Source organism: Heptranchias perlo, chromosome 13 (assembly GCF_035084215.1).
Source record: "Heptranchias perlo isolate sHepPer1 chromosome 13, sHepPer1.hap1, whole genome shotgun sequence".
NCBI lineage: Eukaryota > Metazoa > Chordata > Chondrichthyes > Hexanchiformes > Hexanchidae > Heptranchias > Heptranchias perlo.
This window is the reverse complement of record NC_090337.1, coordinates 1,431,753-1,456,775: the sequence shown is the minus strand read 5'-3', so window position 1 is coordinate 1,456,775 and position 25,023 is coordinate 1,431,753. Positions and strand designations below refer to the sequence as shown.

At 48.2% G+C, this 25,023-nt stretch overlaps 1 long non-coding RNA gene across 1 annotated transcript in view; it reads right to left on the bottom strand.

The window, feature by feature from the left end:
• Positions 1-25,023, bottom strand: part of LOC137330960 (uncharacterized) — a 45,372-nt gene that overhangs the window by 4,687 nt on the left and 15,662 nt on the right. The window contains exon 2 of the long non-coding RNA XR_010965341.1: positions 4,990-5,042. This is a non-coding gene — a long non-coding RNA (uncharacterized lncRNA). The remainder of the gene's footprint in view (positions 1-4,989; positions 5,043-25,023) is intronic.

Below are 25,023 nucleotides of genomic sequence, written 5' to 3'. Positions count from 1 at the left end.
GTTGCTGACCCTGGGCTGTGGGGGTCTTGAGTCGCTGACCCTGGGCTGTGGGGGTCCTGGGTTGCTGACCCTGGGCTGTGGGGCTCCTGGGTTGCTGACCCTGGGCTGTGGGGGTCCTGAGTCACTGACCCTGGGCTGTGGGGCTCCTGGATCGCTGGCCCTGGGCTGTGGGGGTCTTGAGTCACTGATCCTGGGCTGTGGGGGTCCTGGGTCACTGACCCTGGGCCATAGGGGTCCTGGGTCACTGACCCTGGGCCATAGGGGTCCTGGGTCACTAACCCTGGGCTGTGGGGCTCCTGGATCGCTGACCCTGGGCCGTGGGGGTCCTGGGTCACTGACCCTGGGCTGTGGGGGTCGTGGCTCACTAACCCTGGGCCATGGGGGTCCTGGGTCACTGACCCTGGGCCGTGGGGGTCGTGGGTCACTGACCCTGGGCCGTAGGGGTCCTGGGTCACTGACCCTGGGCCGTAGGGGTCCTGGGTCACTGACCCTGGGCTGTGGGGGTCATGGGTCACTGACCCTGGGCTGTAGGGGTCCTGAGTCACTAACCCTGGGCCGTAGGGGTCCTGGATCGCTGACCCTGGGCCGTGGGGGTCCTGAGTCACTGACCCTGGGCTGTGGGGGTCCTGTACAGCAGAGGGTCGAGCTTTGACGTGTGGGGCATTGGGGAAGTGATGTGTCGGGATACAAGTGGTCTCCATGTTGCACTGTCTTGGGCTTTTAGGAATGTTGTTTCTCTTAATCTCTGACCTCTCCCACCGATCTTATTCGTTACTGGGCCGACAGGAACAACTGCACAAGCCCTGCAATGGCTGCTCACTGATTTCCTGGCTCCTGTCTGCTGACTTTCGAACACTCTGTACCTGGGCCCAACATGTAGCCCCTGCCTCCAGCGCTCCTGAAATGCAGACAGCGGGAGACACAGTGAGGGTTCCCCTACGACTGGTCCCCAACTTGCTTTCTTCTCCAGCTGGTCCCAGGCCCACAAGTGGTGGAGGGGCGAGAAGCCTAAGTTTTGAAATATTTTTATTGAAATACGCCTTGGGCATGCAGGAACAGAGACTGGGGGGGTGACAGGTTGAGAAGGCTGTTAAAAAAGTATACGGGATCCTGGGCTTTATAAATAGAGGTATAGAGTACAAAAGTAAGGAAGTTATGCTAAACCTTTATCAATCACTGGTTAGGCTGCAACTGGAGTATTGTGTTCAATTCTGGGCACTTTAGGAAGGATGTGAAGGCCTTGGAGAGGGTGCAGAAAAGATTTACTAAAATGGTACCAGGGATGAGGGACTTCAGTTATGTGGAGAGACTGGAGAAGCTGGGATTGTTCTCCTTAGAGCAGAGAAGGTTAAGGGGAGATTTAATCGAGGTGTTCAAAATCATGAAGGGTTTTGAACACCTCGTGTAAATAAGGAGAAACTGTTTCCAGTGGCAGAAGGGTCGGTAACCAGAGGACACAGATTTAAGGTGATCGGCAAAAAAGCCAGAGGGGGGATGAGGAAACATTGTTTTACGCAGTGAGTTGTTCTGATCTGGAATTCACTGCCTGAGAGGGCGGTGGGAGCAGATTCAATAATAACTTTCAAAAGGGAATTGGAGAAATACTTGAAGGGAAAAAAAATTGCAGGGCTCTGGGGAAAGAGCAGGGGAGTGGGACTAATTGGATAGCTCTTTCAAAGAGCTAGCACAGGGATGATGGGCCAAATGGCCTCCTTCTGCACTTTATCATTCTATGATTTTTTTTTATTTATGCAATGTGGGTGTCACTGGCAGAGGCTGGCATTTATTGCCCATCCCTAATTGCCCTTGTGAGCCACCTTCTTGTGCAACTGAGTGACTTGCTCGGCCATTTCAGAATCAACCACATTGCTGTGGGTCTGGAGTCACATTTAGGCCAGACCGGGTAAGGACGGCAGGTTTCCTTCCCTGAAGGGAACCAGATGGGTTTTTGCAACAATCCAGTAGTTTTATAGCCACCATTACTGATACTAGTTGTTTTATTCCAGATTTTTATTTAATTAATTAAATTTAAATTCCCTAGCTGTTGTAGTAGGATTTGAACTCCTGACTGTAGAATATTAGCCCAGGTATCTGGATTCACTACTCCAGTAACATAACCACTATGCTACCGTACTCTATACAGTCTATGGGAGGAATTTTAACGCCCAAGAACGGGTGGGTTGGGGGCGGGCAGGAAGTTAAAATTATTGATTTTTCCAATGTGCCCACTTGTGGGTTTAACGGGGGTGTATGTGGATATGTGATTAACCTACTCGCTGGAGGTGGGCCACTAATTAGTGCAGGAGGGCGGGCCAGTATCGGAGACGTTAATTAGGTCTTTTTAAATTGATTTTAAGAGACCTTCAAATTTATCGCCTCCAGTGCGGGTTTCCCGGGGCTCGTGAATCTTGCCAGTGAAGGGGAGGCGGGGAGAGCTGGATCATCAGGTGAGGGCCTTTATTGCACTGCTTGTGGGCCCGGAGGGGCAGGAGTGTTTCCTCCAGGCTCAACAAGCTCATTTGCTGCAATCGGACCCCCGCGATCGGCCGACCCCTTCCCCCCGCAATGTCGGACTTCCCCCATCCCCCCCCCCCGCGCGTTATCGCCCCCCTCCATACAATCCCCGATGTCTCTGATCTTTCCCTGACTGCTTTTCTGCCTGATCGCCACTCAATCTGGTCGGCTGTCGGCCACGAAACCTGTTGAAAATATTTTAAAGACGTCCTAACGTCAAAATCGTCACGACATGTGGGAAATCCTCACTTCCAGGTTTCCTGTCCGAAAATCCCTCCCGTCCCCCAATCCCTGCTCTCTTCCCGGCTCTGAGTTAATATCCAGGCCTATGATTCGATGACTTTCAGGGGTTGGTTTTAGGAATTAGCACCAGGTAGAGTGATACAGATCGGGAATGAGGCCATGCACAGTGTCTGAGCTCCGCCTCTGACTTCTCAACGTGTGTTGAGCACTGGGAGCTTTAATTAATTAAATCTCGCCTGCAAAAAATGTTAACAAGTTAAAGTTTGTAAATACAACAATGTCTATCTGGTTATTGGGATTTAACAGAGTCTGGATAATTGAAGTCCCTTCTACTACAAAATCATCAGGAGTTGATGCAAGTGAAAAAATAGTAATGGAGCCATTTAATTCTAGATAAGTTGAAGTTTAGCTTTGAGAGGCGAATGTTGTCGTGATTTAATCAGATAATTTGTAGATGTTCCCTTACTTCAGTCCTGGGTGAAGCCCAGTGTCAAACACTGACCCAGAAGGCAGGCACCGGTGATAAATAACGAAAATGCTGGCCTGAAATATCTTGTAAATAGTAATTATGTGATTTGGATGCAGAAAGTATTCAATATCTAGCCTTGCCTGACCACTGTGCAAAGTTACTTCAGTGAGTGCCAATGTTTCATATTAGTTTGAGGATATAATTTAGAGACAATCCCTTAATAATAAGGGTCAGATTCTCTCCTTCCTGCACCCTGGGACTCTCGGCTCGCTGGGTGTGGCAAGTGCACGGGTGAGGGGGCTTCATTAGGGACCTTCCATCCCCGCCTGATTTTTCTGTACTTACTGATGTTGAGATTCTTCCCTTTTAATATCTGACAATGAGTTAATTAAAAATATTGCAAATGCTGGCAATACAAAGCAGGTCGTTCCCTCACCAGCTGATCGATGTCACAGAAGTCTCAGTTTTCCTGTTGAACAGTCTGCAGGTCATTCAACCCATTAAGCTCCTCCTTGTGATTGGACTATCTGCTATCTCCCAGCCCCTATACAATTTACCATTCCACTCTTCAAAGAACTTTGATTAAATCCCAGTTTTACACTCTGAGGAAAGGTCTCAGATTCTAAACGTCTTTATAGACGCTGACTCACTTGCTGTGCCTCAAACAACAATGGACTTGAAACAACTGCTCCAGGCAGAGCCCTGAGATTACACAGAACGTACATCACAGAAACAGGCCACTCGGCCCAACAGGTCCATGCTGGCCTTAATGCTTCACACGAGCCTCCTCCCCCCCTACTTCATCTCACCCTATCAGGATATCCTTCTATTCCTTTCTCCCTCATGTGTTTATCCAGCTTCCCCTTAAATGTATCTAAACTATTCACCTCAACTACTCCATGTGGGAGCGAGTTCCACATTCTCACCACTCTCTGGGGAAAGAAGTTTCTCCTGAATTCCCTATTAGATTTATTAGTGATTATCTTATATTTATAAGATGGAGTCCTGTTAGCAGAGGCTGAGTTGCTATATACAATGTTGGTTTTAAACCATAATGAAATTATTCCTTTTCCATTCAAACTTGATTGTTGATCCTGAAACAAGTTGAATATAAGCCCCTTGTGTGGGCAGAGGTCGGGGTGGGGGGCAGTACAAGGTTGGACGGTGGAGTCAGGGGGTGGAGGAGGCAGGGAAAGATAGGAAAATGGGCTCCTGACCTTCTCCGAGTCGCTCCCTCTGCCTCCTGCTGGAGTTACGACAGGAGTCCAGGAGAACGGTGGGGAAATGGAACCTCGAGGCATCTTGAGAGATTGGGGACCAATGTAGGTTAATGAGGTTTGGGGTGATGGTTGAGTGGGACTTGGTGCGGGGTAGGATTTGGGCAGGAGACTGTTGAATGAGCTGAAGTTTATGCAGGCTGGAGGATGGGAAGCCGGCCAGGATTGCATTGGATCTGGAAATGACAAAGGCCTGGATGAGAGTTTTCAGCAGCAGGAGGGCTGAAGTGAGTGAAACTATAGAGAGCAGAATCAGGAATATTTGAGAATTACACGAGTAGTGAAGATGTTCTGATATACTTTTTATGTCAATTTCTTAAAGATATTGAGAGGTGTTGAATATTATAAATGGAACAACCCATTTTTGAGGGAACATGAATGGTTGGGAGTGAACCCTGGAAAGCAAATGCATGAATCTTCCTGTATCGATCCGACACAGAGTGACTCCCGGAACCCGATATGTGAAACTTCCAGCTTCCTCCTTACCAGAATCTGGGGACAATTCACTCACACATTTTCCTGACCTCCCGACAGAAGCTCTGAAAAAGAAAAGTATTAGACAGAATTACATAGACATTACAGCACAGAAACAGGCCATTCGGCCCCACCAGTCCATGCTGGCGTTTATCCTCCACACCAGCAGTATCCTAATCCCACGTTCCGTCGTGTTCCCAGATCCCTTTATCCTCCTTCCCTTCAACCACCTATCGAACCTATTGTTAAATGATCTCTGCTTCAATTCCACGGCCTCACAATTGTCTGTGTAAGAAAACGTTTCCTGCTCTCTGTCCCAAATCTCTTGCATTTAAAGAAAGAAGAAAGAATGAACTCCCATTTCTATCGCGCCTTTCACCACCTCAGGACGTCCCAAAGTGCTTTATGCCAATGAATTACCTTTGAAGTGTAGTCACTGTTGTAATGTAGGAAATGCAGCAGTCAATTTGTGCACAGCAAGATCCCACAAACAGTAATGTGATAATAACCAGATGCTTTGTTTTAGGGATAAATATTAGTCAGGACACTGGGGAGAACTCCCCTGCTCTTCTTCAGAATAGTACCATGGGATCTTTGGCATTCAACTGAGAGGGCAGATAGGTTTAATGTCTCATCAGAAAGACAGCACCTCTGACAGTGCAGGACCCCCACTGGCATATTGACCTGGATGATATGCAGCAAGTCTCTGGAGTGGGGCTTAGAACCCACAACCTTCATGACTCAGAGGCCAGAGTGCGGCCCACTGAGCCAAGACTGACACAGCTAAGATCAACGTAGGAACACTAATCGAAATGAGTGGGATGCCTGATAATCTGAACCTCAACAGAGCCACCCCCAGGGGTGGGAGGGGGACACTTTCCACAGAGATAGCGGAAAGAAACATTCAGAGAATCAGAGAATGACTCAGTAACACACACGGTGGCAATAGATGTAAAAATGGAATTGATCATGAACGCAGATATAAGACGTTGTAATAACAAAGGGCAGAATGTGACTTGGCGCCTTTGTAAACGACAACAGCAGGTATTCTCATATTTCATCAAAGGAACAAGGGACACCCTTTCTCACTGTGAAAGCCAGCGCAACAGGAAGTGGAAAGAATGTGCTGTCAGACTGAGCACTGCTCCCAGCATCAAACAGGTCTTTAGGAGGCAACTACAGGGTAAAGATTTAACTATCTCTTCAATCTGTTTCTAACTTTCTCTCCCTTTCTCTGCCCTCTCCTGTAGGTGCTGACTTGGTCGGGGGTGCAGCTCTGTGGTTATGGGATGCCTGCTACCTCACCCATGCAATCATTGTTTATGAGTGAGCCTGGAGAGTGAGTGTGGGAAAGGCCATCATATCACAGCTCGTTCCCCCCCTCACTCACGGATAATTCTCTCCTTCACCTTGTTTTGTGTTCTGTTGTGTTGTCAGGGGCTGCGTTTAGACAATTGCACACGTTACACCTGTAGACCAAGCCCATCCTAATCTGCCCAGACATTGTTCGAATCAGGTCGATCACCTAGTTAGGGGAGACACAATAAAGATGAATATCCTCAGCCTCTCCTTCACCTACACCAGGCCATTATCACCGTGTCGTCAGCAAGACCTGTAGCCAGAGAGCTGGACCTCCTCACTGACCCTCCCGGACAGCCTGGCCTTCATAGACCACTGCAGAAAGATCGAGAGGGCTCCAGGGGCAACTCATTCTCACATTGACCCCTCTCAGCCCAGAGGGAGCTCTGTGCCCACAGACACAGTGACCCCCCCCACAGTCACAGTGACCCCCCCACACAGACACAGTGACCCCCCCCACAGTCACAGTGACCCCCCCCACAGACACAGTGACCCCCCCACACAGACACAGTGACCCCCCCACACAGACACAGTGACCCCCCCACACAGACACAGTGACCCCCCCCACAGTCACAGTGACCCCCCCACACAGACACAGTGACCCCCCCACACAGACACAGTGACCCCCCCACACAGACACAGTGACCCCCCCACAGACACAGTGACCCCCCCACACAGACACAGTGACCCCCCCACACAGACACAGTGACCACCCCACACAGACACAGTGACTCCCCCACAGTCATAGTGACCCCCCCACACAGACACAGTGACCCCCCCACAGACACAGTGACCCCCCCCCACAGACACAGTGACCCCCCCACACAGACACAGTGACCCCCCCACACAGACACAGTGACCCCCCCACACAGACACAGTGACCCCCCCACACAGACACAGTGACCCCCCCACACAGTCACAGTGACCACCCCACACAGACACAGTGACCCCCCCACAGACACAGTGACCCCCCCTACAGTCACAGTGACCCCCCCACAGACACAGTGACCCCCCCACACAGACACAGTGACCCCCCCACAGACACAGTGACCCCCCCTACAGTCACAGTGACCCCCCCACAGTCACAGTGACCACCCCACACAGACACAGTGACCCCCCCACAGACACAGTGACCCCCCCTACAGTCACAGTGACCCCCCCACAGACACAGTGACCCCCCCACACAGACACAGTGACCCCCCCACAGACACAGTGACCCCCCCTACAGTCACAGTGACCCCCCCACAGTCACAGTGACCACCCCACACAGTCACAGTGACCCCCCCCTACAGTCACAGTGACCCCCCCACAGACACAGTGACCCCCCCTACAGTCACAGTGAACCCCCACAGACACAGTGACTCCCCCACAGTCACAGTGACCCCCCCCACAGTCACAGTGACCCCCCCACAGACACAGTGACCACCCCACACAGACACAGTGACCCCCCCACAGACACAGTGACTCCCCCACAGTCACAGTGAACCCCCACAGACACAGTGACTCCCCCACAGTCACAGTGACCCCCCCCACAGTCACAGTGACCCCCCCACAGTCACAGTGACCCCCCCACACAGACACAGTGACCCCCCCACACAGACACAGTGACCCCCCCACACAGACACAGTGACCCCCCCACAGTCACAGTGACCCCCCCCCCACAGTCACAGTGACCCCCCCCCCACAGTCACAGTGACCCCCCCCCACAGACACAGTGACCCCCCCTACAGACACAGTGACCCCCCCTACAGACACAGTGACCCCCCCTACAGTCACAGTGACCCCCCCACAGACACAGTGACCCCCCCTACAGACACAGTGACCCCCCCCCACAGACACAGTGACCCCCCCACAGACACAGTGACCCCCCCTACAGACACAGTGACCCCCCCACAGACACAGTGACCCCCCCCTACAGACACAGTGACCCCCCCACACAGTTAGTTGAGGACAGTCACCTCCAAACGAGAGGACCCCTAGAGAGTGGGATCTTCTCATTCCCAGTCCACCTGAACCCAAGACCAAAGACAATTTGTTGGAGCTGTGAAACCCGTGTCACTGTCAGTGAATCACAATCAAAGCACGGGACTGAGGTCTCAGCGTAATCACTCAGCAAACCCCGAGCAATCCAAACATACAATGTCTTCAGAAAATATAAACATGAATGGATAATCATGAAAAATGATGAAAAAACTTTAAATAGGCTGTGTTGTGAAGGAGAGATGATGTGGAGATGCCGGTGATGGACTGGGGTTGACAATTGTAAACAATTTTACAACACCAAGTTATAGTCCAGCAATTTTATTTGAAATTCACAAGCTTTCGGAGGCTTCCTCCTTCCTCAGGTGAATGTTGTGGAAATGAAATCCTCGAACCCTTCGCATTTATAAATCACAGAACAATACCTGGTGATTACAGACATTCTTTCCAACTGCCCGTTGCCAAGGCAATCAGTGTGCAGACAGACAGGTGTTACCTACAAGGTCTCCGAATATACAAACCACCAAAAAAAAACACAGAGATAGAGAGGCAGAAACATGGAAAAGACAGCAAATGATCCGTTATAATGAACCCCCAGCTTCTGTCGCGACACTACAGACTTCCTACAAAAACTCAGTACCCACGGACCAGTTGAACCAGGAACACTTCTCACCATGATGGACGTCTCGGCACTCTACACCAGTATCCCCCACGATGACGGCATCGCTGCGACAGCATCAATACTCAACACCAACAACAGCCAATCTCCAGATGCCATCCTACAACTCATCCGCTTCATCCTGGATCACAATGTCTTCACCTTCGATAACCAGCTCTTTACCCAAACACACGGAACAGCCATGGGGACCAAATTCGCACCCCAATACGCCAACATTTTCATGCACAAGATCGAGCACAACTTCTTCACTGCACAAGACCTCCAACCAACACTATACACCAGATACATCGACGACATTTTCTTTCTATGGACCCACGGCGAGGAATCACTAAAGAGACTACATGATAACATCAACAAGTTCCATCCCACCATCAAGCTCACCATGGACTACTCCTCAGAATCAGTTTCTTTCTTGGACACACGAATCTCCATCAAAGACGGGCACCTCAGCACCTCACTCTACCGCAAGCCCACGGACAACCTCACGATGCTCCACTTTTCCAGCTTCCACCCTAACCACGTCAAAGAGGCCATCCCCTATGGACAGGCCCTGCGAATACACAGGGTCTGCTCAGACGAGGAGGAATGCGATGGACACCTACAGACGCTGAAAGACGCCCTAGTAAGAATGGGATATGACGCTCGACTCATCGATCGACAGTTCCGACGGGCCACAGCGAAAAATCGCATAGACCTCCTCAGAAGACTAACACGGGACGCAACCAACAGAGTACCCTTCGTCGTCCAGTACTTCCCCGGAGCGGAGAAACTACGCCATGTTCTCCGCAGCCTTCAACATGTCATCAATGACGACGAACACCTCGCTATGGCCATCCCCACACCTCCACTACTCGCCTTTAAACAGCCACCCAACCTCAAACAAACCATCGTTCGCAGCAAATTACCCAGCTTTCAGGAGAACAGCGTCCACGACACCACACAACCCTGCCACGGTAACCTCTGCAAGACATGCCAGATCATCGACACAGATACCACCATCACACGAGAGGACACCACCCACCAGGTGCATGGTTCATACTCCTGTGACTCGGCCAACGTTGTCTACCTCATACGTTGCAGGAAAGGATGCCCCAGAGCATGGTACATTGGCGAGACCATGCAGACGCTGCGACAACGGATGAACGGACACCGCGCAACAATCGCCAGACAGGAGGGTTCCCTCCCAGTCGGGGAACACTTCAGCAGTCAAGGACATTCAGCCACCGACCTTCGGGTAAGCGTACTCCAAGGCGGCCTTCGAGACACACGACAACGCAAAATCGTCGAGCAGAAATTGATAGCCAAGTTCCGCACCCATGAGGATGGCCTCAACCGGGATCTTGGGTTCATGTCACGCTACACGTAACCCCACCAGCGAACAAATGTTATCTGTCTTTAATATAACGGATCATTTGCTGTCTTTCCCATGTTTCTACCTCTCTATCTCTGTTTTTTTTTTGGTGGTTTGTATATTCGGAGACCTTGTAGGTAACACCTGTCTGTCTGCACACTGATTGCCTTGGCAACGGGCAGTTGGAAAGACTTTCTGTAATCACCAGGTATTGTTCTGTGATTTATAAATGCGAGAGGTTCGAGGATTTCATTTCCACAACATTCACCTGAGGAAGGAGGAAGCCTCCGAAAGCTTGTGAATTTCAAATAAAATTGCTGGACTATAACTTGGTGTTGTAAAATTGTTTACAATTGTGAAGGAGTGTCAGTGTTTACATAGAATTATAGAATCATAGAAAGTTACAACACAGAAGGAGGCCATTCAGCCCATCGTGTCCATGCCGGCCGAAAAAGAGCTATCCATCTTAACCCCACTTTCCAGCACTTGGTCCGTAGCCCTGTGGGTTACGGCACTTCAGATGCACATCCAAGTACTTTTTAAATGAGTTGAGGGTTTCTGCCTCTACCACCCTTTCAGGCAGTGAGTTCCAGACCCCCACCACCCTCTGGGTGAAAACATTTCTCCTCAGCTCCCCTCGAATCCTTCTACCAATCACTTTAAATCAATGCCCCCTGGTCACTGACCCCTCTCCCCCTCCCCCGCAATTTCTTCCTCCCCACCATCTCCCCCTCCCCCGCCATCCCCTCTCCCTGCCATCTCCTCTCCCCGCCATCTCCCCCTCCCCCGCCATCCCCTCTCCCCGCCTTCTCCCCCTCCCCCACCATCTTCCGCTTCCCTGCCACCTTCCCCCTCCCCCATGCTCGCAAATTCCCATTGGACGCGGGGTTAGAATCAACCCTCTGGGCTCTGGCCCGTGTGTCTGTCCATCCAGTACGGATTCGGCAGATTACAGGAGGATCCAGGCGAAGGAATTGTGATTGGCGGTGATCTCGGAGGTCACTCCATCAATGATGTGTTTGCAATGAGATGGAGAGGCCGAGGATTAACACTATTGTTCTCAATAAGCTGCGAGAAATTCATATCAGATTCTGAAATGTTCCACTGATCAATAATCTGAGGGGTTTATTGTGAGACTCATTCATTTAATGATTGCCGCTCCCTTCACAGGAATATTGATCTCAAACCCGACTGATAACAAATCCCAGCTATCCAAGCAAACATCTTCCTGTTAATCACACCTGCACTTGTTCAGTTTGTGGGCCACTGTTGCTCAGTAGATTATCTCAGAGGACAATTCATAGCCTTTATTAGAGGGCAGTGTGAGGGTCTATTAGATGCAGCACAGGTCTGTCCTGCCTCCTCTTCCTCAAACAATATCCCAGTGAAGCAGCAGTGCTCTGAAGGTTCATGGGTTTATTCCCACCGGGAACGGGTGGAAATTGGACAAGGACCATATTAATGAGGCCTGGGAATTAAAATGGCCTGAGTCTCACATCGACCAGGGTCTGAATCCGTGTCTGATTTTTGTATCATTATATCTCTCTAACCCCCAAGCCCTTTCCCAATTTTGATCCAGCTCCTTTTACAAATGGAAGTTGACCCCAATTAGGTCCCTTCTCTGGGCGCCTGCTCCAAGTCCACTGTCCTGGGGAGAAAAATATATTTTTTAATAATCTCTAACCTCGTACGAGCTGAGTGAATGTTGTGGATGCGTGTAATTCAATGTTCACTGGCCAAATTAAATAGCTTGTACTTCACCATATCTACAATGTCCATTGCTTTGTTGTCCTGTATTATAGGGGGATTTTAACTGGGAGCTAGTTTTGGGCGTGTGTCATCACTTTGGCTATTTTAACTCCAGGGTCTCGGCGGCCAGCCTCCGGCCTGAAACAGGCAGAAGGAGAAAGGTCAATATTGTAGAGTACTGAGGCTGCCCGCTGGCATCAAGGTAAGTGTTGGAGCAGGAGATTGGGCAATTCATGGGTGGGACGAGGAGGCGACCTGGGGCAGCAGAGGCCCAGATTCTCCTTGTGGTTCCTGGAGGAGCTCTCCTGGTCCTCCTGACCCCGCAGGGAAAGCTTCTGACCTTGTTAGCAATCCTCCTCTTCTTCCCCACCAGGTTGCTCACTGGGCCTCAATCAGGCAGGTGCCTCAGCTGCCTGATAAAAGGGCCTGGTTATGATGACAGCGGGTGGGAATCGAGGGGGATGGGCACAAAGTTCCTATATTCCGATGTTCCGATGTTCCTATCTATGTTCCTATGTTCCTATCTATGTTCCTATGTTCCTATCTATGTTCCTATGTTCCTATGTTCCTATCTATGTTCCTATCTATGTTCCTATGTTCCTATCTATGTTCCTATGTTCCTATGTTCCTATCTATGTTCCTATGTTCCTATCTATGTTCCTATGTTCCTATGTTCCTATCTATGTTCCTATCTATGTTCCTATCTATGTTCCTATGTTCCTATCTATGTTCCTATCTATGTTCCTATGTTCCTATGTTCCTATGTATGTTCCTATCTATGTTCCTATGTTCCTATCTATGTTCCTATGTTCCTATCTATGTTCCTATCTATGTTCCTATGTTCCTATGTTCCTATCTATGTTCCTATCTATGTTCCTATGTTCCTATCTATGTTCCTATCTATGTTCCTATCTATGTTCCTATCTATGTTCCTATGTTCCTATCTATGTTCCTATCTATGTTCCTATGTTCCTATGTTCCTATCTATGTTCCTATCTATGTTCCTATGTTCCTATCTATGTTCCTATGTTCCTATCTATGTTCCTATGTTCCTATCTATGTTCCTATGTTCCTATGTTCCTATCTATGTTCCTATCTATGTTCCTATGTTCCTATCTATGTTCCTATCTATGTTCCTATCTATGTTCCTATGTTCCTATCTATGTTCCTATGTTCCTATGTTCCTATCTATGTTCCTATCTATGTTCCTATGTTCCTATCTATGTTCCGATGTTCCTATGTTCCGATGTTCCTATGTTCTTATCTATGTTCCGATGTTCCGATGTTCCTAAGTCTTTGCACGGCTATTTTATCCAACCTCTGCCACATTCCCACGGGCGCGATGGGTTAAAATTCCCCCTAAGTCTCTGCTCTACTCAAATGAAAAAGAGCCTTTTTGAAGGTTGATGATGCATATCTCCCTACAGTAGATGGGAGGGTCTGTGATAGGACTCTACTACTGGGCTTTCAAAGTCCCATTAGCACAGGATTTAAAGGGCAGAGACATAAAAAGAGGAACGCAGAATGATGTCATTGCGACATTGATTGCATCTTCTCAACCATCATCAAGAGCAAAGTTTTATTGCATTATAAATGGTCATATAGTCAATGCAGGACATGTTGAACTTTCACTGATGCAGAGAGGTTTTAAATACCAGTGACAGCACAGTGAGAGGCACATTAGACAAACACCAAACACTAAACTGGGCACCGCACCTCAGGAAGGATATATTGGCCTTGGAGGGGGTGTAGCGCAGATTCACCAGAATGATCCCAGGGCTAAAAGGGTTAAATTATGAGGACAGGTTGCATAAACTAGGCTTGTATTCCCTCGAGTAAAGAAGATTAAGGGGGGATCTAATTAAGGTGTTTAAGATGATTAAAGGATTTAATAGGGTAGAATCATAGAAGTTTACAACATGGAAACAGGCCCTTCGGCCCAACATGTCCATGTCGCCCAGTTTATACCACTAAGCTAGTCCCAATTGCCTGCACTTGGCCCATATCCCTCTATACCCATCTTACCCATGTAACTGTCCAAATGCTTTTTAAAAGACAAAATTGTACCCGACTCTACTACTGCCTCTGGCAGCTCGTTCCAGACACTCACCACCCTTTGAGTGAAAAAATTGCCCCTCTGGACCCTTTTGTATCTCTCCCCTCTCACCTTAAATCTATGCCCCCTCGTTATAGACTCCCCTGCCTTTGGGAAAAGATTTTGACTATCGACCTTATCTATGGCCCTCATTATTTTATAGACTTCTATAAGATCATCCCGAAACCTCCTATTCTCCAGGGAAAAAAGTCTCAGTCTATCCAATCTCTCCCTATAAGTCAAACCATCAAGTCCCGGTAGCATCCTAGTAAATCTTTTCTGCACTCTTTCTAGTTTAATAATATCCTTTCTATAATAGGGTGACCAGAACTGTACACAGTATTCCAAGTGTGGCCTTACTAATGTCTTGTACAACTTCAACAAGACATCCCAACTCCTGTATTCAATGTTCTGACCAATGAAACCAAGCATGCTGAATGCCTTCTTCACCACCCTATCCACCTGTGACTCCACTTTCAAGGAGCTATGAACCTGTACTCCTAGATCTCTTTGTTCTATAACTCTCCCCAACGCCCTACCATTAACGGAATAGGTCCTGGCCCGATTCGATCTACCAAAATGTATCACCTCACATTTATCTAAATTAAACTCCATCTGCCATTCATCGGCCCACTGGCCCAATTTATCAAGATCCCGTTGCAATCCTAGATAACCTTCTTCACTGTCCACAATGCCACCAATCTTGGTGTCATCTGCAAACTTACTAACCATGCCTCCTAAATTCTCATCCAAATCATTAATATAAATAACAAATAACAGCGGACCCAGCACCGATCCCTGAGGCACACCGCTGGTCACAGGCATCCAGTTTGAAAAACAACCCTCCACAACCACCCTCTGTCTTCTGTTGTCAATCCAATTTTGTATCCAATTGGCTACCTCACCTTGGATCCCGTGAGATTTAACCTTATGTAACAACCTACCATGCGGTACCTTGTCAAAGGCTTTGCTAAAGTCCATGTAGACCACGTCTACTGCACAGCCCTCATCTATCTTCTTGGTTACCCCTTCAAAAAACTCAATCAAATTTGTGAGACATGATTTTCCTCTCACAAAACCATGCTGTCTGTTCCTAATCAGTCCCTGCCTCTCCAAATGCCTGTAGATCCTGTCTCTCAGAATACCCTCTAACAACTTACCCACTACAGATGTCAGGCTCACCGGTCTGTAGTTCCCAGGCTTTTCCCTGCCGCCCTTCTTAAACAAAGGCACAACATTTGCTACCCTTCAATCTTCAGGCACCTCACCTGTAGCTGTCGATGATTCAAATATCTCTGCTAGGGGACCCGCAATTTCCTCCCTAACCTCCCATAACGTCCTGGGATACATTTCATCAGGTCCCGGAGATTTATCTCCCTTGATGCGCGTTAAGACTTCCAGCACCTCCCTCTCTGTAACATGTACACTCCTCAAGACATCACTATTTATTTCCCCAAGTTCCCTAACATCCATGCCTTTCTCAACCGTAAATACCGATGCGAAATATTCATTTAGGATCTCACCCATCTCTAGTGGTTCCGCACATAGATGACCTTGTTGATCCTTAAGTGGCCCTACTCTCTCCCTAGTTACTCTTTTGCCCGGGTAGATAGAGAGAAACTATTTCCTCTGGTGGGAGAGGCCAGATCAAGGGGGCATAACCTTAAAATTAGAGCCAGGCCGTTCAGGGGTGATGTCAGGAAGCACTTCTTCACACAAAGGGGAGTGGGAATCTGGAACTCTCTCCCCCAAAAAGCTGTTGAGGCTGGGGGTCAATTGAAAATTTTAAATCTCAGTTTGATAGATTTTTGTTGGGTGAGGGGATTGAGGGATATGAGGAGACATATAAGATTGCCAGAAAAAAGCAGCAAGCCTGAGGATTGGGAGCAGTTTAGAATTCAGCAAAGGAGAACAAAAAGATTGATTAATAGGGGAAAAATAGAGTATGAGAGTAAACTAGCAAGGAACATGAAAACTGACTGTAAAAGCATCTATAAATATGTCAAGAGAAAAAGATTAGTGAAGACAAATGTAGGTCCCTTACAGTTAGAAATGGGGGTAATTATAATGGGGAACAAAGAAATGGCAGAACAATTAAACACATACTTTGGTTTTGTCTTCACAAAGGAGGACACAAATAACCTCCCAGAAATGTTAGGGAACCAAGGGTCTAGTGAGAGGGAGGAACTGAAGGAAACCAGTATTAGTAAAAAAATACTGCTAGGGAAATTAATGGGACTAAAGGCTGACAAATCCCCAGGGCCTGATAATCTACATCCCAGAGTACTAAAGGAAGTGGCCCTGGAAATAGTGGATGCATTGGTGATCATCTTCCAAAATTCTATAGACTCTGGAACAGTTCCTACAGATTGGAGGGTGGCAAATGTAACCCCACTATTTAAAAAAGGAGGGAGAGAAAAAGCAGGTAATTACAGACCAGTTAGCCTAACATCAGTAGTGGGGAAAATGCTAGAGTCTATTATAAAAGATGTGATAACAGAACACTAGGAGGGGCATTAACGGGATTGGACAAAGTCAGCATGGGTTTATGAAAGGGAAATCATGCTTAACAAATCTACTGGAGTTTTTTGAGGATGTAACTAGTAGAATAGATAGGGGAGAACCAGTGGACGTGGTGTACTTGGATTTTCAGAAGGCTTTTGATAAGGTCCCACACAAGAGGCTAGTGTGCAAAATTAAAGCACATGGGATTGGGGGGAATATACTGGCATGGATTGAGAATTGGTTGACAGACAGGAAACAGAGAGTAGGAATAAATGGGTCTTTTTCCGGGTGGCAGGCAGTGACTAGTGGGGTACCGCAGGGATCAGTGCTTGGGCCCCAGCTATTCGCAATATATATCAATGATTTGGATGAGGGAACCAAATGTAACATTTCCAAGTTTGCAGATGACACAAAGCTGGGGTGGAATGTGAGCTGTGAGGAGGATGCAAAGAGGCTCCAATGTGATTTAGACAAGTTGGGTGAGTGGGCAAGAACATGGCAGATGCAGTATAACGTGGATAAATGTGAGTTTATCCACTTTGGTTGTAAAAACAAAAAGGCAGATTATTATCTGAATGGTGATAGATTGGGAAAAGGGGAGGTGCAACGAGACCTGGGTGTCCTTGTACACCAGTCGCTGAAAGCGAGCATTCAGGTACAGCAAGCAGTTAGGAAGGCGAATGGTATGTTGGCCTTCATTGCAAGTGGATTTGAGTACAGGAACAGGGATGTCTTACTGCAGTTGTACGGGGTCTTGGTGAGACCATATCTGGAGTATTGTGTGCAGTTTTGGTCTCCTTATCTGAGGATGTCCTTGCCATGGAGGGAGTGCAACGAAGGTTTACCAGACTGATTCCTGGGATGGCAGGACTGACGTATGAGGAGAGATTGGGTCGACTAGGCCTATATACACTAGAGTTTAGAAGAATGAGAGGTGATCTCATCGAAACATATAAAATTCTAACAGGACTAGACAGACTAGATGCAGGGAGTATGTTCCCGATGGCTGGGGAGTCCAGAACCAGGGGCCACAGTCTCAGGATACGGGGTATGCCATTTAGAACTGATGTAAAGAATCTTACAACACCAGGTTATAGTCCAACAATTTTATTTGAAAATCACAAACTTTCGGAGGCTTTCTCCTTCGTCAGGTGAAAGCCTCCAAAAGCTTGTGATTTTCAAATAAAATTGTTGGACTATAACCTGCTGTTGTAAGATTCTTTACATTTGTCAACCCCAGTCCATCACCGGCATCTCCACATCATTTAGAACCGAGATGAGGAGAAATTTCTTCACTCAGAGGGTGGTGACCTGTGGAATTCTCTACCACAGAAGGCAGTGGAGGCGAAGTCATTAGATGTATTCAAGAAGGAGATAGATATATTTCTTAATGCTAAAGGGATCAAGGGATATGGGGAAAAAGCAGGAACAGGGTACTGAGTTAGATGATTAGCCATGATCATCTTGAATGGCGGAGCTGGCCCGAAGGGCCGAATGGCCTCCTCCTTCTCCTATTTTCTATGTTTCTATGTTTCTTTGAACAAAGGCTGTAAAATGGAGTTAAGATACAGATCAGCCGTAATCTAATTGAATGGTGGAACAGGCTCGAGGGCTGAATGGCCTCCTCCTGTTCCTATTTTCCTGTGCAATTATATCAGGCAGATAAATCAAAAGGCTCACATGCTGGAGACTTGCAAAATGTAATTACCTAAGTGGACTGAGCACAGTTCCCAGAGATACTGGGCAGCGGGGCCGACAGTCTCGAGTCAGTGCCAGGCCTGGGGGAGAGCAGAAGAAGCCCCAACTCTAGAGGGGAGAAATTGGTCGTATTTATAGGACGGCTGCCAAGGGATTTTTAAGGACTTTCAGTGGTCAAAGGGTAGGGAGCCGTGATATGCCCACTGGTCAATGGTCAAAGGGTAGGGAGCCGTGATGTGCCCATTGGTCAATGGTCAAAGGGTAGGGAGACGTGATATGCCCACTGGTCAATGGTCAAAGGGTAGGGAGCCAGGATGTGCCCATTGGTCAATAACCAAAGGGTAGGGAGCCGTGATGTGCCCATTGGTCAATGGCCAAAGGGTAGGGAGCCAGGATGTGCCCATTGGTCAATGGTCAAAGGGTAGGGAGCCGTGATGTGCCCATTGGTCAATGGTCAAAGGGTAGGGAGCCGTGATATGCCCACTGGTCAATGGTCAAAGGGTAGGGAGCCGTGATGTGCCCATTGGTCAATGGTCAAAGGGTAGGGAGCCAGGATGTGCCCATTGGTCAATGGCAGAGCAGATTGAAAATAAAGGCTGTGTTTTTCTATATTGTGGACCAAGGCACATGGTGCCAAATTTAGAAAGAGTAGGAAAGAAGAGAAGATCGATCAGGAAGTAGTGATTAGGAGACACCAAGCTTGGGTTTTAAAAGCCTGTAGATTGTGGGAGGAAGGGAAGACTGAGGGGAGGGGAGGAGTTCCACAGTTTAGAGATTCTGAGAATGAGTTAAAGTAGGAGATGGTGCAATGAATTTTGATTTCAATACAGTGAGGACATAGGGAGGAGGGAGAATGTGTAGGACAGGGGAATGGGAGCATAGGAGAAATGTGGAGGAACATTCAGAGGAGAACTGACCATAGTATCAGAAAAATAGAGAGAGGTTGGAGTGAGAGAGTGGTTATCTATCAAACAATAAGCTTCTTGTTGTAACCTAGAAGGGTGTCCCCAGGCGTGGGAGTAGTGTTCAAACCTGGAAGGGTCTCGAGCTTCATTGAGAATTAAGAGCTGTTGAGGGAAATGAAGAATTTGGGATGAAAGAGGGAACTTGAAGGTTTTGGAAGTAGCTTTACCAATGGAGCAGTGATGTGTCAGTGGTAAAATGTGGTGTGGTGTGAAACCATCGATAGGTCCCAGAAATGTCCCAGCTTCAAACATTGGTCTGTGCTGAATTGGCTGCCCTTACCTGGAGGATGTGCTGGAATTAACCTCAGTGTTCCTGCACCAGAGGGGAAAATCCGTCCAAGGCCCTCGACTCCTAACTTCAATCAAAAGTTAACTGTCGTGTCTTCAGTCTATTGTGGCCTGGCAGTGTCTGATAGATCAGAGTTAACTCCACCTGCATGGAGGTGTGTCCAGTGATCCAGAATGGCACCAGCACCAGACCTGCCAACCTGAAGGGTATCACCTGCCAACCTGAAGGGTATCACATCCCTATCGTTGATGATGGCAGGATGGAAGCAGCTTGTAACTGGGGAGTGCTGAGGTCAGTGGTGGAGATTATTAATATGAATAATGGTGTCCATTTCCAATTACTCGCTGACTCTCCCAGCTAGTGCAAGACCCATTGTTTAAAGGGAAATCAATGTGTTTGATTATTTCTTATTAAAACACTTGTCATAAATCAGTGACACAATACAACGAGGAAACAAGATAGTTTATTAAAAGGGAATGTACAGCACTTGTACAAACTCACAGCCAATAGAAAACAATAAACACCAGCAGGGACCGGGAACAGCGGGATTTCTGGCACATTCTCGAGGTTTCACACCTTTCCATTTAGTATGTGGGATACGCCAGGTCTAAGCTGGGTAGGGGCAGTGCCAGGGCTGCAGCTATGTTTTAGGGAGGGGAAGGTCAGCCAAGGACCATCACTGGCCCCTCCTGTAAAGTACCTATGTAGATTTTGAAGGAGGGCAGAATCGTGCTCAGCTGTGATGCACTCCTCAGTCGAATATCTTGTGAATGCTCACAGTCTAGGCTCACACACGAAGAACAGCACTTAGGTGAAGGGCCGGAGGGCACCCAGTGACCGAGGACCATTGCCCCACAAAGAGCCAGCAACTTCAGGGGAGGAGCAGAGGTCCCTGGCTAAAAAAACCCAGCATCTTCAGTGTAAAGGTTTGCTGATGTTAAATACACAGAACCTTTACAGCAGCGAATTGAAGATAGATAAGTAGGCACTGGCCGCCTACGGATGAATCTCGCTTGGCTGCGCAGAATTAGCAGGTGCTGTGAGTTACTGATGCATTCTCGGGTTTCCTGTCATTCACACCAAGTTCCACTTTCATTACATCCCACACTTTCCAACACACAGAGAAATTAAAAGTGCAGAAAAGCCCTCTCAGTGCAATCCGCTCACTCAAACACAACCACAAAACCCAACTGTGCTGCTGCGACAAAGGGATGCAAAGTCTATGATTTGTTTTTACTTTTGTAAACTAAAATGCCGAATGCATTTTTCTAAAAGAGCCTGCAGCCCGCTCTGATTTTCCTGCTCTGGGCTGTAGTACATGGTGTCTACACATGACCTTTAAGTTGGTAAAACACTGAAACCCGAGATCTAAATATAGTTGACAGGAACTCAAGACAGCGACATTATTGAGGTTGTTGTTTTTTTTCTGCGCTTCTCTCTGTTAGAAATCTAATTTTAAAAAATCTTCACGTTCAACAGTGGTTTTTATTTCCTTTGTTTCGTATTTTCAGTTAAAGAAAACAGCACAATTTACTGACAGTCAGTTTGTTTGGATGAATGTACATTACTGGTCTGACACTCCAGTGTGGTCCTGAGGGAGCGCGGCACTGTCGGAGGGGCAGTACTGAGGGAGCGTTGCACTGTCGGAGGGTCAGTACTGAGGGAGCGCTGCACTGTCGGAGGGTCAGTACTGAGGGAGCGCCGCACTGTCGGAGGGTCAGTACTGAGGGAGCGCTGCACTGTCGGAGGGTCAGTACTGAGGGAGTGCTGCACTGTCGGAGGGTCAGTACTGAGGGAGCGCCGCACTGTCGGAGGGTCAGTACTGAGGGAGCGCCGCACTGTCGGAGGGTCAGTACTGAGGGAGCGCTGCACTGTCGGAGGGTCAGTACTGAGGGAGCGCCGCACTGTCGGAGGGTCAGTACTGAGGGAGCGCCGCACTGTCGGAGGGTCAGTACTGAGGGAGCGCTGCACTGTCGGAGGGTCAGTACTGAGGGAGAGCTGCACTGTCGAAGGGTCAGTACTGAGGGAGAGCCGCACTGTCGGAGGGTCAGTACTGAGGGAGTGCTGCACTGTCGGAGGGTCAGTACTGAGGGAGAGCCGCACTGTCGGAGGGTCAGTACTGAGGGAGTGCTACACTGTCGGAGGGTCAGTACTGAGGGAGAGCTGCACTGTCGGAGGGTCAGTACTGAGGGAGAGCCGCACTGTCGGAGGGTCAGTACTGAGGGAGTGCTGCACTGTCGGAGGGTCAGTACTGAGGGAGCGCTGCACTGTCGGAGGGTCAGTATTGAGGGAGTGCTACACTGTCGGAGGGTCAGTATTGAGGGAGTGCTGCACTGTCGGAGGGTCAGTATTGAGGGAGTGCTACACTGTCGGAGGGTCAGTATTGAGGGAGTGCTGCACTGTCGGAGGTGCCGTCTTTCCAATGAGATGTTAAACTGAGGACCCGTCTGCCCTCTCAAGTGGATGTAAAAGATCCCATGGCCACAATTTTGAAGAAGAGCAGGGGAGTTCTCCCTCGTTGTCCTGGTCAATATTTATCCCTCAACCAACGTCACTAAAAACAGATTATCTGGTCATTTATCACATTGCTGTTTGTGGGATCTTGCTGTGTGCAAATTGGCTGCCACATTTCCTACATCACATGTTTTTGTGACTGGAAGGCTGTTTCCAGTGGGGTTCCGCAGGGCTCAGTACTCGGTCCCTTGCTTTTTGTGACATATATTAATGATTTCGACTTAAATGTAGGAGGCATGATTAAGAAGTTTGCAAATGTTACAAAAATCGGCCATGTGGTTGATAGTGAGGAGGAAAGCTTTAGGCTGCAGGAAGATATCAATGGACTGGTCAGGTGGGCAGAAAAGTGGCAAATGGAGTGCAATCCAGAGAAGTGTGAGGTAATGCATTTGGGGAGGGCAAACAAGGCAAGGGAATACACAATAAATGGGAGGATACTGAGAGGTGTAGAGGAAGTGTGGGACCTTAGAGTGCATGTCCACAGATCCCTGAAGGTAGCAGGACAGGTAGATAAGGTGGTTAAAAAGGCATATGGGATACTTTCCTTTATGAGCCGAGGCATAGAATATAAGAGCAGGGAGGTTTTGCTCGAACTGTATAAAACACTAGTTAGGCCACAACTTGAGTACTGCATACAGTTCTGGTCACCACATTACAGGAAAGATGTGATTGCACTAGAGAGAGTACAGAGGAGATTTACGAGGATGATGCCAGGACTGGAGAATTTTAGCTATGAGGAAAGATTGGATAGGCTGGGGTTGTTTTCCTTGGAACAGAGGAGGCTGAAGCGAGATTTAATTGAGGTGTATAAAATTATGAGGGGACTAGATAAAGTGGATAGGGAGGACCTATTTCCCTTAGCAGAGGGGTCAGTGACCAGGGGGCATAGATTTAAAGTGATTGGTAGAAGGATTAGAGGGGAGCTGAGGAGAATTTTTTCACCCAGAGGGTGGTGGGGGTCTGGAACTCACTGCCTGAGATGGTGGGAGAGGCAGAAACCCTCAACTCATTTAAAAAGTACCTGGATGTGCACCTGAAGTGCCGAAACCTACAGGGCTACGGACCAAGTGCTGGAAAGTGGGATTAGGCTGGGTGGCTCTTTTTCGGCCGGCACGGACACGATGGGCCGAATGGCCTCCTTCTGTGCCGTAACTTTCTACGATTCTTAGTAAACACTGACACTCCTTCACAACACAGCCTGCTATTTTAAAGCTTTTTCCATCATATTTTCATGATTTTCGATTCCTGTTTACATTTTCCAAAGCCGTAAATTTTCTGTGTTTATATTACAACAGTGACTGCACTTCAGAAAGAACTTCATTGGCTGTAAAGCACATTGGGACGTCCTGAGGTTGTGAAAGGCACGATAGAAATACAAAATAAAAAGTTCTTTCTCTCTTTCTTTAGTGTATTTGAGGGGGTGGGGACGATCTGTTTAGTAACAACGCTTGTATAGTTGGAATCTAGTGAGGCTGACACTCGCATAGACGTGGACGTCCATGTGAGTCGTGTTGTCGGGTTTGTCTAGTTATCTATTGGTCCCACAGGCACCCTATGGTGATCAGACACAAAGTTCAGCTCAGCCTTTATCTCCAGTATCTTATCTCTGGAGAGATACATTAGGTGTTGACAGACACAGACCCTCCTCACCATGGCTCCCCCGGTTGGAACAGAGGGTAAATCCACTGCCCAGTCTGTCAGAGGTGCCGTCTATCGGATGAGACGTTAAACTGAGACACCGTCTGCCCTCTCAGGTGGATGTGAAAGATCCCATGGCCACTATTTGAAGAAGAGCAGGGGAGTTCTCCCCAGTGCCCTGGGGCCAATATTGATCCCTCTACTAACATCACTGAAAAACAGATTACCTGGTCATTATCACATTGCTGTTTGTGGGATCTTGCTGTGCATAAATTGGCTGCTGTGTTTCCTACATTACAACAGTGACTACACTTCAAAAATCCTTCATTGGCTGTGAAGCATTTTGGGATATCCTGAGGTGGTGAAAGACAGAGCCACTGACGCAAGGTTTGCTGCTTCACTCTGAAGGTGGACAAGCCAAGGCTGATGAGCAGAAAACTCCAACATTGGACGTGAATGACCCTCAGCTACACCACATGGAGGTCCGGGCGAGGGGCTGGAGCTACTGCCACACTATCCCTGCCCAGCTACAACATCACCCTGGCAACCTCGTTACTGCTGTCCATTGTCTTACCTGGAAGCAATAAAATTGTCAAAAGCGACAGTGAATCTGCCATTAGTTTTACCTCCTCCCGATTGTCTTCTGTTGACTTGGATGGTGGAGTTAATCGGCTGGGTGCAAAGCAGGTGGCCCATTCATCATCGCCCATTATGCACTGTGCCAAAGATCAATTTCACCCTCAAGGGGTCTTTTATTTATTAAAGAAGTCCAAGGAACGGGTGCAGGACACAGTGCAGGACACCAACAAGACTGAGAAGGAGAGAAGACGAGATAATCGGGAAATACTGATTAGGTGGCACCAAGGTTGGGTTTTAGAAGTTTGTAGACTGCAGGAAGAAGGCAACACTGGGGGAGCTGAGGAGTTGAGAAAGAGGAGACTTGGTTTTGACACAGTGGCGATGCCAGGAGGAGTAGGAAAAGCTCACTGAAAGCTTCAAATAATGGAACACGAGCCGCTGGAAGAGGTGACAACTGAATAGCTGGCCTGACTATAAGCCTGTGTGCTGTGAAACATAGTAGATAAACCACCCTTTGTACCTGGAGCTGTGGATACACCCAACCTCCCCTCTCTGAAAGGCCTATGGAGAAGTCCAAATGTTCCTGACACTAAATTGGTGGAATCCTCGAGGCTGGGGGAACACTCTCCAGGAACACCTTCAACC